Source organism: Pristis pectinata, chromosome 7 (assembly GCF_009764475.1).
Source record: "Pristis pectinata isolate sPriPec2 chromosome 7, sPriPec2.1.pri, whole genome shotgun sequence".
Lineage (NCBI taxonomy): Eukaryota > Metazoa > Chordata > Chondrichthyes > Rhinopristiformes > Pristidae > Pristis > Pristis pectinata.
The window spans coordinates 75,606,337-75,618,653 of NC_067411.1; positions in this window are offsets into that span (position 1 = coordinate 75,606,337).

A 12,317-nucleotide genomic window follows, 5' to 3' on the forward strand; every position below is an offset into this window, starting at 1 on the left:
ACAAGGACCCTTGCATCCTTCTCCACACCTCCTTGGCAAATCCACAGTCTGCAAAGAGGTGGGTGATGATCTCTTCCCCACCACAGCTGTCCCAAGAGCAGCATATATTGGGGATGATATGTCATCTGTACAGAAAGGATCTGACTGTGAATGCTCCTCTCACCGCCAGCCAAATGAGGTCTTGGTACTTGTTGGTGAGTTCTGGCAATGAGGCATTCTGCCAAAAAATTTGGACAATTTGCTCAGGGAACCATCCCACAGTACACACAGGGTCTCTGTCCTGCAGTGTCTGCAGGACTTTCTGTGCTGACCACTGCCTGATGTACTTGTGGTCAAAGGTGTTTACTTGGAAGAACTCTTCTACAAAGGACAGGTAGTGTGGCATTGTCCAGCTAGCTGCCTGACAGGCAAAGGGTGGGTGAGTTGTTAATGCCATGTCTTTGACACTAACTCACTTTTCCATATCCCCTTGAAGCCTCTTTATATTTGTGCTCACAATCCAAGTTGGTTATTGAACAATAAGCAAACTTGGAAATATGATGTTTTGTCCACTCAGTTAAAGTGCTAGAATAGCTGGGACTCAAGTCTTGAACTCTGCACTAACCCACTGCTAACCTGAGAAGGGCCCACTTAATCCCACACTTTGCTTTTTGTCCAAAGGCCAATTCCCAATCTACGTCAGTGTATTACCCCCAATTCCCTGTGCTCTAAGTTTGTTAACCAAGATAGGAGCCTTCTGGAAACCCAAATGCTCTATATCAACTGGTTCCCCCTTATCTATTCTACTAGTCACATCTTCAATAGATTGTCATGATTTTCCTCAATAGTCACATCCTCAATAGTCATGATTTTCCCTTCATAAATCCATATTGATTCTGCTTAATCCTATAATTCTTTGCAAGGTGTTCCGTTATTTCATTTTGTATCAGATGGTTTTTTCCAGCAATTTAGTAGTTTTTAGGGCCATCATTACCAAAAGTAGTTGTTGTTACAAATTCTAGATAATTAACTGAATTTCATTTTCAGAACTGCATTTGAATTTGAGCCTCTGAGATGTCAGTCCAGATCTCTGAATTACTCGTTCAGTAATTTAAGTACTGCACCACCATCACCATACCTGAGTGCGAGAGACAAGACTGAAGGATACACAACCAAGTACCAAGTTCAACCAGAGCCGTCGGTTCATCTTCTTCTTCCTCAAGATGCCCAACAATACAGAAGCCAGTCTTCAGCCAATTCACTTCATGTGACATAAAGAAACACCTGATACGTTATGGCGCACTGGACCAGACAATATTCCAGCTCTAGTACTGAAGCCCTCTCCTCCAGAACTATCTATTCACAAGCCAAGCTGTTCCAGTTACAACACCAGCATCTACCCAACAGTGTGAAAAATTGCCCAGGTATGCCACATTCACAAAAAGCAGTACAAATCCAATCCAGTTAATTACAAGCTGATCTATTTTCAATCATTAGTAAAATCTTGGAAGCCATTGTTGATTGTGCTATCGAGCAGCATTTACCAATAACCTACTCAACGATGCCTGGTTTGGATTTGACCAAATCACTTGGCTCCAGACTTCATTGAAGTTAAAATCCAAACATGGATGTAGTTGAATTCCAAAGGTAAGTTGAAACTCACTGTCCTTGACACAAGGCAGGAGTGTGGCATTAGGGAGACCTGGATCTTAAGGGGAAGATACTCCAATGGTTGGTCTCTTACATTGCACAAAGGAAGACGGTTGCAGTTGTTGCAGGTCAGTCATCCCGGCCTCAGGATGTCACTGCAGGAATTATTCAGGGCAGTAGCTTGGCCCAAACATCTTTAGCTGCTTCATCAATGGCCTTCCTTCCATCATTATGTCAGGAGTGGGGATGTTCACTGACAACTGCATGGTGTTCAACTGCAAATCCTCAGCAAATGAAGCTGCCCACACCTGCATGCAGCAAGACATAGGCAGTGTCTCAGCGTGGGTCAGTAAGTGGCAAGTAACAGTCACACAACAAAAATTTCAGACAGTGATCATCTCCAAAAAGGTGAGTCTAACCACTTACCTTGACATTCAAATGCATTACCATCACTGGAAATTTCAACCCAAACCAGAAAAGGCTAGGCAGCATTCTGTGGAGAAATAAACAGAGCTAACATTCCAGCTCAATGGCCTGGACTAGGTTCTGATGAACAGTTATTGACCGAAACCATTAACTCTGGTTCTCTCTCCAAACACGCTGCCTGATCGGCAGCAGGTGATTGGTGTCAGAACAAGAATTCAATGCTGCCAGAAGAGCAGAGAAAATTCTATGGTTAATGAAAGATTTTTTTAAAAATTGAAGTAAAAATATATCACTTCTCCACATCCATTTTAACCAAAACAAAAGCTTTCAACATTCAAAGCATTGGTCCATCATTTTGACTTTTAAAGAAATCTAAAATGGGTCATTCAGTTTCTCCTACTATTAAATATTCCTCCTGAATTTAATTATTTAAGCTATCTCCTCCCAAAGTCAAAATTGCCTCCTTATCTTAATACAGTCTAGATTTAATTATCTATTGTTCTTAAAATAATAAACTTGCTATAACAAACTCAGTAGTTATATAATAGCTCACAGGATAGCAGCAGCTGTTGTCTGTTCAGCCAAGTAACACAATAGCAAAGTGCATTGCAATTACAAGCTCTCTGGAGGTATAGTTATCTCCTCAAATGGTGTATCTTTGTAAGAAGAATCTCATAAATCCCTTTAGAAATGTGGCCTTCGGGCTCTGGCTTAAGGAAATGTACACCAACTTGTTTTTCGTCATTTTTTTCCCATGATGGGTCAGTGGTTTCCATGGTAATAAAGCTAGTTTTCTCTATGGATGACAGTGATCTACTAAGAAAACATAAGCCCATGACAGCTTAAATCAACAAGTTCCTTAATCATAATAAAACAAATTGATGGCTCATATCCTATTCATTTCTAATGCTGATCAATTATAAACAGAAAGGGAATAAAGGAAATGAAGAAGCAAACCATTGGCCCATAATTTGCTGTCAAAATAACAATGGGGTTAGTGGCATACACTTATTTATTTGACTTCAATGGAATGAATTCCAGCGGCAGAGTACAATTTGCTGGCATGACTATATAGCATGTTTAGCACAATCAATAGAGGCTGAACTTGTAGGCATGTGCCTTTTTGCTCCTATGTTCAAGTTCAACTGCAGTTTTTTGATCAGGTTCTAATTGAAGTAACCTGGGGAGATCCCTGAGCTGTTTATTCCCATATGTCATTGTACATTGTAGTTGGGTAATGTTCTTTCTACATTAAACCACATTGTAATAACTTCTGATACAGCATGAATGTCAATGAGGAGGGAACTCTCTTTAACAGTGGGCCTTTCCATTACTTCTAGTTTATAATCAATAGCCACTTACATAGCACACATTGCGGCGTTGATAACTTGTCACTTTCTTGGCATGGATAACATCAAGAGATTGGTTCATTAATTTTTTCAGCCTACTCACCTTCATTGGCATGTGTTGCCCAGGAAACTTCCTTTCATTGAGTTTGTAAATAGGAAAAGCATGTCATATCCATTTTGAAAGTGGTAAAAATGCTTATAAACTTGAGAAGCCCAAGACGAGTCCTTCTTGCCTGTGGGTAGATTGTAATTTTCTCCTTGTATTTCCAATTAAAATTGCTGGTTAGATTTGACAACTTTTATGGGGATGGAGGATATTACTAATGGCGTTTTAAAGCATATAACCATGTCTGAGTCGGTTTCAGATTAAATTAGTACATTGATTTAATTTGCAGTTCTGTCATGTTGAGCTAAAATTCTTGCCACATTCTAAAGTTGTGAATATTTATTGCACAGGTGTAAAATATTCATATTGCCTACAAGATGGATCAGATATTGGTATAGCATTTTTGCCAAGCATCTATTTTGTATTATTAATTGGATATATGTTTGAATCAGACTTGTTTCTGGAAAGAAATCAAAATGCTGGTTTTGACAACTAAGGAACTAAAGTTTAAGAAGAGACAGGAATGATTTTCAGGAAAATCTAAATAAGAATTTGAGAAACTTTCTGTTTTTGCTTGAGGGTAAATAGGATTTAAACTAGAAAAAAATAAAAATGCTTTGTCAGCAATATCACAATAAAACTTAAGATATCATTTGATTGAAACTCCTGTAAGAACAGGTACAAGTCTTTTCCATTGATTGTATTATCATCTGCATCTACATTTATATTCTCAGTTAGCATTTGCCATCTATAGTGTTTAATTTTACTATGTTATAAATAAAATTAATAGTGTCCAGTCTATATGATCTGATGAAAATCAGAACAAAAATCCACCTGCTGAAAATCTGAAATCAAAATAGAAAATGCTGGAAAGACTCAACAGGTCAGGCAGCAACTGTGAAAGGAAAAACAGTTCACGTTTAAGGTCATCAGAACTGGGAGAGAGAAAACATGTTAGTTGTCAGTTGTAGAGATGGTCGGGAGGGATGGGTAGAACAAAGTGAGTATCTCTGATGGGATAAGTCCCAATCTGTTACTGTGGCAGTTAGAAGCACATTATGCTTCATTTCTGTGTTATGTTATGCTCATAGCAGGGTTATGGTACGTACCCAGCAGGCCAGACATGGGGAGAGAAAAACTGGTGTGCTTGGAGCTGCGTTCTGTATCTCTATTTTTACAGCTAAAGTGGATAATTTTGCATTCCTTCTCATTATACTTTACCTATCAACTTATTGCCAACTTTCTTAACCCATCTGTATCCCTTGCAAGGTCTCAGCATCCTCCTTGAAGCCTACTTTCCAACAATTTCATGTCAGCATATGTTACCACAATATACTCAGCCCCTTCATCTAAGTCATTAATATGGATTGTAGATAATTGATGCCCCAGCACTGTGGCACCCTGGTAGTTACAGCTTGAAAATGTTAAAATCCGAAAATGACCTATTTATCCCTCTTACCTTTGAGGAGTGGGAGTTTTGAAATGATCTATAAAATCTGTTTAATTACAGATCCACTTAATAGTAGAATCAGCTAAATAATCTTCCTTCCAAATATAATTCTTTGGTAGTCAATTCATCTGTAATCCATTCACATGTACATAAACCTGCTTGTTGATTAATAGTTTGTGAAATAATAATGCTCATCAGAAATGAATGCATGACCAGTTACAAATTGATTAAAGTAAATATCTTGTCCTTCTTCTTTGCAGGCTGGATTTAATAAAGCTGAGTAAAGACTGAGGTGTTATCAATGATTTAATATATAGTGACATTATCATTTTTTTTGATATAACCTTTGCTGTGCTTGAGAAATCGAGGCTAATGTTTGCTCTAGAAGATTGACTCTAGGTCCACTTATATCTCTTGAGTAAACTCTTATGGTTACCATGGTAAATTCAAAGCTCTATTCTCGTGGCCTGCTTACTCAAATTATATCACTCACCACAAGGCCAATACCTTAATTAAGATCACTATAATCCAGGGAGGTATTTCTCTCACATCTTATAATGAAACAGACCCATTCTCAAACGTTATGTGGATTATTGCTGTTGAAGAAATAGCGATTAAGAAATAACAGAGTTAAACTGGATTCTTTCCATTCTCCAATTATCTGTATAAAATATAAAAAATATCCTAAATTTATTTTAGGTTCTGCAGGACACCTGCCACAACTCAGGTGAAAGTCCAGAACAATGCACCAGAAAACAGTAAAGGCCCAGTTGCTCTGGATCCCTGCAGTTAGTGGATTTTTCCAGTTTCCCCGCAAAGACAATTTCCTGGAGATTCAATTGAACTACACTTTTTTTCAGAATTATGCAATTGAAAATTGATTTTTTCTTCAATGAGTGAAGCACAATCACTATCATTTCTGTGATGTTAAGTGTTATTCAGAAATTTCATCTAGGCACTTCCTGCCGTGAGTCACCCTTGCAACTACAACATCACTTCCATGTCCATGAAGAATATCATACCCAAGGCACACTCCTTCCGGACCATTTCGGAGAACAGTCATTGAGATGCCCAGCATTGTGCACTGCCAGGTCAGTGTGATTTTACTCTAACAGTGCCAACTCGGAAGCTCAGAAGATATGTGAAATACCTGAATCTTTGATCCTCACTCCATCCCTACATTAGGGCTGTCACTCCAACAGTCATCACCAGGAGGAATCCCTTGACCCTGTGATTTCTCCCATCCCAACAGCCAATCTCCAATCCTTCATCCAACCTCACAATATTGCTGGCATTATCCCTCCAATCTCTCCTGCTGCATCGGAGTCAGAGGATTCCCAATTCCTTGTTCCACCAAAGATACTGGTAACTTCCTAATACCTTACTTCCTATCCCATCCTCTGGCCCAGCCAATCTCTCAAGCCTGGACTTTAGAGGGGGATTGGGCTGCACATTTTCAAATATAAATATCTGCAATGGCTTGTTTGTTTTGACATGACAGAAGAATGATCTCCCACACATCTATGCCATTCTACCACTTTCTGGAGAGTCCAATAGAATTTCTGTTGTGATCCATGAACATTAAAAATCCCACAGCTCTGTTTTGAAGAGGTTGGGAGTTCTCCCAGTTTGTTACAAAAGCAGGTGCATGAGAGTTTCTCAAGAGTAGGGCTTCCTTCTGTTGCGAGTTTCCACATTCTGTGTTTAATCAGAACTAAGTATAAGATTTGAAGCTGATTTGCCAAATAAGTTAAATATACTTGTTTGCAGATGAACTCCAAGAAAAGGGTGGGGAAGCCCTAGGCACTTACATGGCATCCTTTATGAGTTCAGAATATCACAAAGTGCTTTGTGGCACATGAAATGTAGCCACCCTCATAACTTAAGGAAAAAACATTAAGCTCCCATAATTATTGGTATTGGTTTATTATTGTCACTTATACCGAGGTACAGTGGAAAAACTTGTCTTGCATACTGATCGTACAGGTCAATTCATTACACAGTGCAATTACATTGAGTTAGTGCAGAGTGCATTGAGGTAGTACAGGTAAAAACAATAACAGTACAGAGTAAAGTGTCACAGCTACAATAAGAGTGCATTGCAGGTAGACAATAAAGTGCAAGGTCGCAAGGTAGATCGTGAGGTCAGAGTCCATCTTATCGTACAAGGGAACTGTTCAATAGTCTTATCACAGTGATAGTAGCAACGTAATAAAGAGGAGGATCTCCTAACTCATTTGCATGGAACCCCAGAGTTCTAGGGTTTGATAGTGAAGTATAGGACAAGATTTGTGCATGGACAAAGAAGGGGCAGGTATGAGTGGGGAGTGCTGTGGAGGGAAAATGATTATAAATTGCATGGTTTCATTCCCACTTTCTCTGTAGAAAAGTTTGATTGCCTTGGTCTATCAAATTTCTGTTTCTTATTCAATAATATCTAATCATCTCTAATGGAGATAATGCTGCCAACTCTATACACTGGGGTTTGGATTTCAAAGTCACATGTGTCACCACAGATGAGATTTGGAACAAAATCATTATCATTGTCACATAACAATATCTAATTCTACAGCAATTTAATGGCATTGCCTTCCCATTGCTATTTCAGATGCTTAACTGTCTGCTAAATGTAGTTCACTGTTGAAAGAGGTTTAAGATTGCTAGCTCTTCACTCATGGGGAAATGAAGGCTTATAATGAATAGGGCCTTCAGTGGTACAGAATTGAGGAGTGAGTAATGTGAAATTTGAGCCAGGAACCCTTAGATATTTGGCTGCAGCTATTCAGAGTGTCATCATGACTGGGATGTAATTCCCCTGGAATTAATCTCCTCTGCCACTTCACATGATTACTGATCCTCTGCCATATCCCCACCATCCCTGGGAGAGGAAACTCAAAACACTGCACATCCTGGAAATCTGAAATAACCGAAAAGGCTGGAAATAGTCAGCAGACTGGGAAACATCAGTGGAAAAGAGAAACAGAGCTAATGTTTCAGAGTGAAGACCTGGGAGAGGAACAGCACCTCACTCATCTCATGGTCTGCTTCCCTCAGGAGCCCCAGTGCATGATCTGACAGACCTTCATGCAGCTGTTTCAGGAGATGCAGAAGGATGCCACGCCCCTATTTAAGAGATACAATTTTCCTTTAAATAGCATCACACCTGATTGGGTGAGCTGCTAATGGACAATTGAACCCATCTAAAGTTACTAAGGTACTTGAATCACCTTCATTACTTAAGGCCCCCACATGGTCTATACGTTCACCTTTGCAAAAATGGTTATACACCAATTTCAACCCCACATTCGTTATTCCTACCTCTTCCTGACAGAAAATTGGAAACATAAAGAACTCCTGAATTTACTTGGCAGAAAGGTCAACAATAGGAACTGAAAGCTTTCCAATTATGGATTACAATCCTAATTATCATGCTTATGGATTGGATTCTGATCAATAACTGCTTCTAATCTAACAGAATTATACAATTAATGCTGTCAATCAACACCAAAACATACATGCATGATAACTTACATCCATTTCTTTTATTCATTTATATCTGTACCTTATGGTTGTCCATGTGCAGATCTTGCCCTAAATTAACTTCTAAATTACATGCAGTATCAGAATCTGAGTTGTGTGGCATTAAATCAGAAAAGATTGTGAAACGAGGTTAGTGTAATGTCGGATAAGGATTGGGTGCATTCTTATCATCTTTTGTCCTCTAAGCCGCCCGCTGATTCACATAATTACTCCAATTTATGGTGAGCATCAAATCCTCTGGAAGGGAGGGGGCAGGGGCTGGGGTGGTGATGAGGTGAAGCTGCAGTTATGCTTTTCCTGGCCAGCTAGTTCTCCCTCTGCTTTTGCACCACTTTGCCCTGCAAAAGAGGATAAGTTGACAATGAATGTTACGTGATGATGCCATTGTTGAATAGTTGGGAGTTCATGAGGCTTGAGGCATGTGGAAATGAGACTTGCAGCAGTTCTTTACAGAAGGAAATCTACCTACCTTACTTGGTCTGGCCTATACGTGACTCCAGACCCCAACAAAGGGGTTGACTCTTAATTAACTCCATAGTCTGGGACAGTTAGAGTAGGAGAATAAATGTCATCATTGCCAGTGATGTTGGCATCCCATGAAGAAACAAATCAAAAAAATGCATGAAAGTTGAGTGTAACCTCGGTTGCTTGACACTATGGCCTGTTTGAGGCTAGTATGTAGTTGGTAGAATGATGCATTTACTGACCTTGATCATTTGAATGAGATCACTGAACTTCTTGCAGCACTATATCCAGACATTCACCACCACATCTATCTCCCGTTGAGTGTGTTCCTGGGGAGTTTTCCGTACCAAGCTATGGAGGGTGTATCATTGAATATATTCAGTACTGAGACAGACAGATTTTTGGACTACAGGGAAAGTTGGGATCGGATAGGAAAGTGGAGTTGAAACCATGATCAGATCAGTCATCAAACAATCTGCTGGAGGAACAGGTTGATTTGGTAGTAAGGAAGGCAAATGCAATGTTAGCATTCATTTTGAGAGGACTAGAATATAAAAGCAAGGATGTATACTGAGGCTTTATAAGGCATCGGTCAGACCGCATTTGGAATACTGTGACCAATTTTGGGCCCTCCATCTGTGCTGGCCCTGGAGACGGTCCAGAAGAGGTTTACAAGAATGATCCCAGGAATGAAGGGCTTGACCTATGAGGAGCGTTTCATGGATCTGGGCCTGTACTTGGAGTTCAGAAGGATGAGGGGGGATCTCATTGAAACCTACTGAATACTGAAAGGCCTGGATAGAGTGGACGTGGAGAGGATGTTTCCATTAGTAGTAGAGTCTAGGATCTGAGGGCACAACCTCAGAATAAAGGGACTTTGCTTAAATCTGAGATGAGGAGGAATTTCTTCAGCCAGAGGGTGGTGAACCTGTGGAATTTGTTGCCACGGAGGGTGGTGGAGATCAAGTAATTGGGTGTACTTAAGGTTTGATATGTATGGATAGGTTCTTGATTGGTAAAGGGGTTAAGGGTTACGGAGAGAAGGTGGGAAAATGGGGTTGAAAAAAATCAGCTATGATTGAATGGCAGAGCAGACTCAAAGAGACCAATGGCCTAATTCTACTCCTACATCTTATGATCTTGGGAATTCAGTGAATCAATCAGCATCTGTGGGGGAAAAGGGAATTGTCAAAATTTCAGATCAAAGCATTACATTAGGTCCTGCTGAGTTCCTCTAGCAGATTGTTTGTTGCTCCAGATTCCAGCATCTCTTGTGTCATTAGATCAGTCATGATCCAGCCTGAGAGGACATATTACCTACTTTTTATGTTCTATAGACATTTCTTGCTCTTAGACTCCTCCACCAAGACCTCCAGTGTAACATCAGAAAACCCTAGAGTTTGCTATGTCCTGCATAGTGTCTTTATTGATTATGTCCCAGTTCAACTTCAGTTCTAGAACAGCTGCCAGCATCTGCACGTATACCTTAAGAGACACTGGATGGCTTTAAGTAGTGCAGGCTTGCTCTAAGTTGTGCCAGCCACTTCCAAGGCAATACACCTGAGATAGTCAGCCAATAAGCATTGAGGTTAGTGCTGGCTGCAAGCTGATATCATCCTGTTGAGGAGAGACCACAAAGTTTGGTGCCATGCCTTCATCAAGTCGAATGGAATCAATTGTTAATCACTTCCCTGCATATGTCTCATGGACTATACCCTAACAGAATCAAAGTAAGTTAATTTTAATAAAATAAAGCCGGAAAGTGTGTCAGCTAGTTCAAGATCGATAGAGATTTTGGGAAGTTAAGTAAAATAAGATTGAATGTTACTAATTATAATGCCAGTCAAAATGCCAATTACTATCCAAGGCAGCCCCTGAGATCTTCTCATTCTTCTTTATGCTTTGTTTACAAGGCTGTTGATACATATGCTGTCAAAGTTCAAACTTAACTTAACTTCTGAAATGTGGCAGAAACTAAAACAATCGAAATCGAAGTGGGAGTGATTGGAGTTCAATTCCAGTGGATATATTGTGAGCTGAATTTGAACTTCCTGTGAGGAACATAGATGGGATAAAATGTGCTATGTTGGGAACCACGACCTAATGTAGTGTTAACTCTGGAGCTGTGTCACATTTTAGGTGAATATAGGAATTTTAATAGGATTATGTCCTATGGGATTTGGCACTGGAACAATATGATGGATAACAAGTGTGCACCTTGGATACTGAAAAATTAAAAGCAGTCAGTATATAAAATATAATTTCCTATCTGCCCTTGTCTTGTTTAATTACTTCCACAGTGTGTGGAAAAAAAATACTGGAACCTGAGAAATTACTGTTGGTACTTTTTATTGCATTTTCATATCTATTATTTTAATGGTGGATTGGATCTATTTATTTTTTTTCTCTCTCTGTTTTCACTCAATTTATTTGTTTTTTTTTCTGTCCTGTAATGTATGGAGAGGGGAGAGAGAGAAGCGATGAATGATCCTTTTCATTACTCATGTTGGGTATGACTATTTCACTGACACAGCAGGATTTGTGTGAAAGCATTTTGTGCTGTGGAATAAAATAGATTATTAGCAGAATGCTAGTACAAGTGAGTCTGAAAAATAGAATCACACCCTGCCAGGCCTGCACAAATTAAATCTCATTCTTGTTGCAAGTTACAGCATAAAAATTGCTTTGTTTTGGCTATTTTTCATCAATTATCTTGATGAAAGCAACTCAAAAACTCTCATGCAGTGACATCACCCAGCACATTGCATCAAGATATTCTGAAGTCGATCTGCAATGAATTTACAATTGATGTCATTTTATGTGAAAGATAGTTTGAATATCAGCCTTTAGCTTTCAATTACATTGATGTCATTAAGTCCCACAGTCAACTATAACTTTATTTGAAGGACAAATCCTTCTATTTGAATTCATATCTAAAATGATTCACTACCAGTTCTTCAATTATTAAATTAAAGGTAGGTTATAATTACAAATAGTTATTATGTGACTGAAATGCAAGGAAGAGGTATTATTTCAGACTTTGCACAGTGCAGCTTGTTAGCACTTCTCTGGATCTAATCCATTATTCCCCCACACATTGTAAACTGAAACAATTATCAGTCAGGGCGCATCTGTTGACGAAAACAGAAATAAAAATGCCATTCATCCCGAAAGATCACAAGTAAGGCAGAACAATAACGGACTGTGATATGTATATCTGCCTTTTCCTACAAGGAGGAGATTTAAAAACAGCATGGACCATTTTAACCTGCTGTGTTTTTAATCACAACTGCAAGGGCCATTAAAAATAAATGGTCTGCAGTATATCCCAACTGCATGTTGTGAGAAAGCT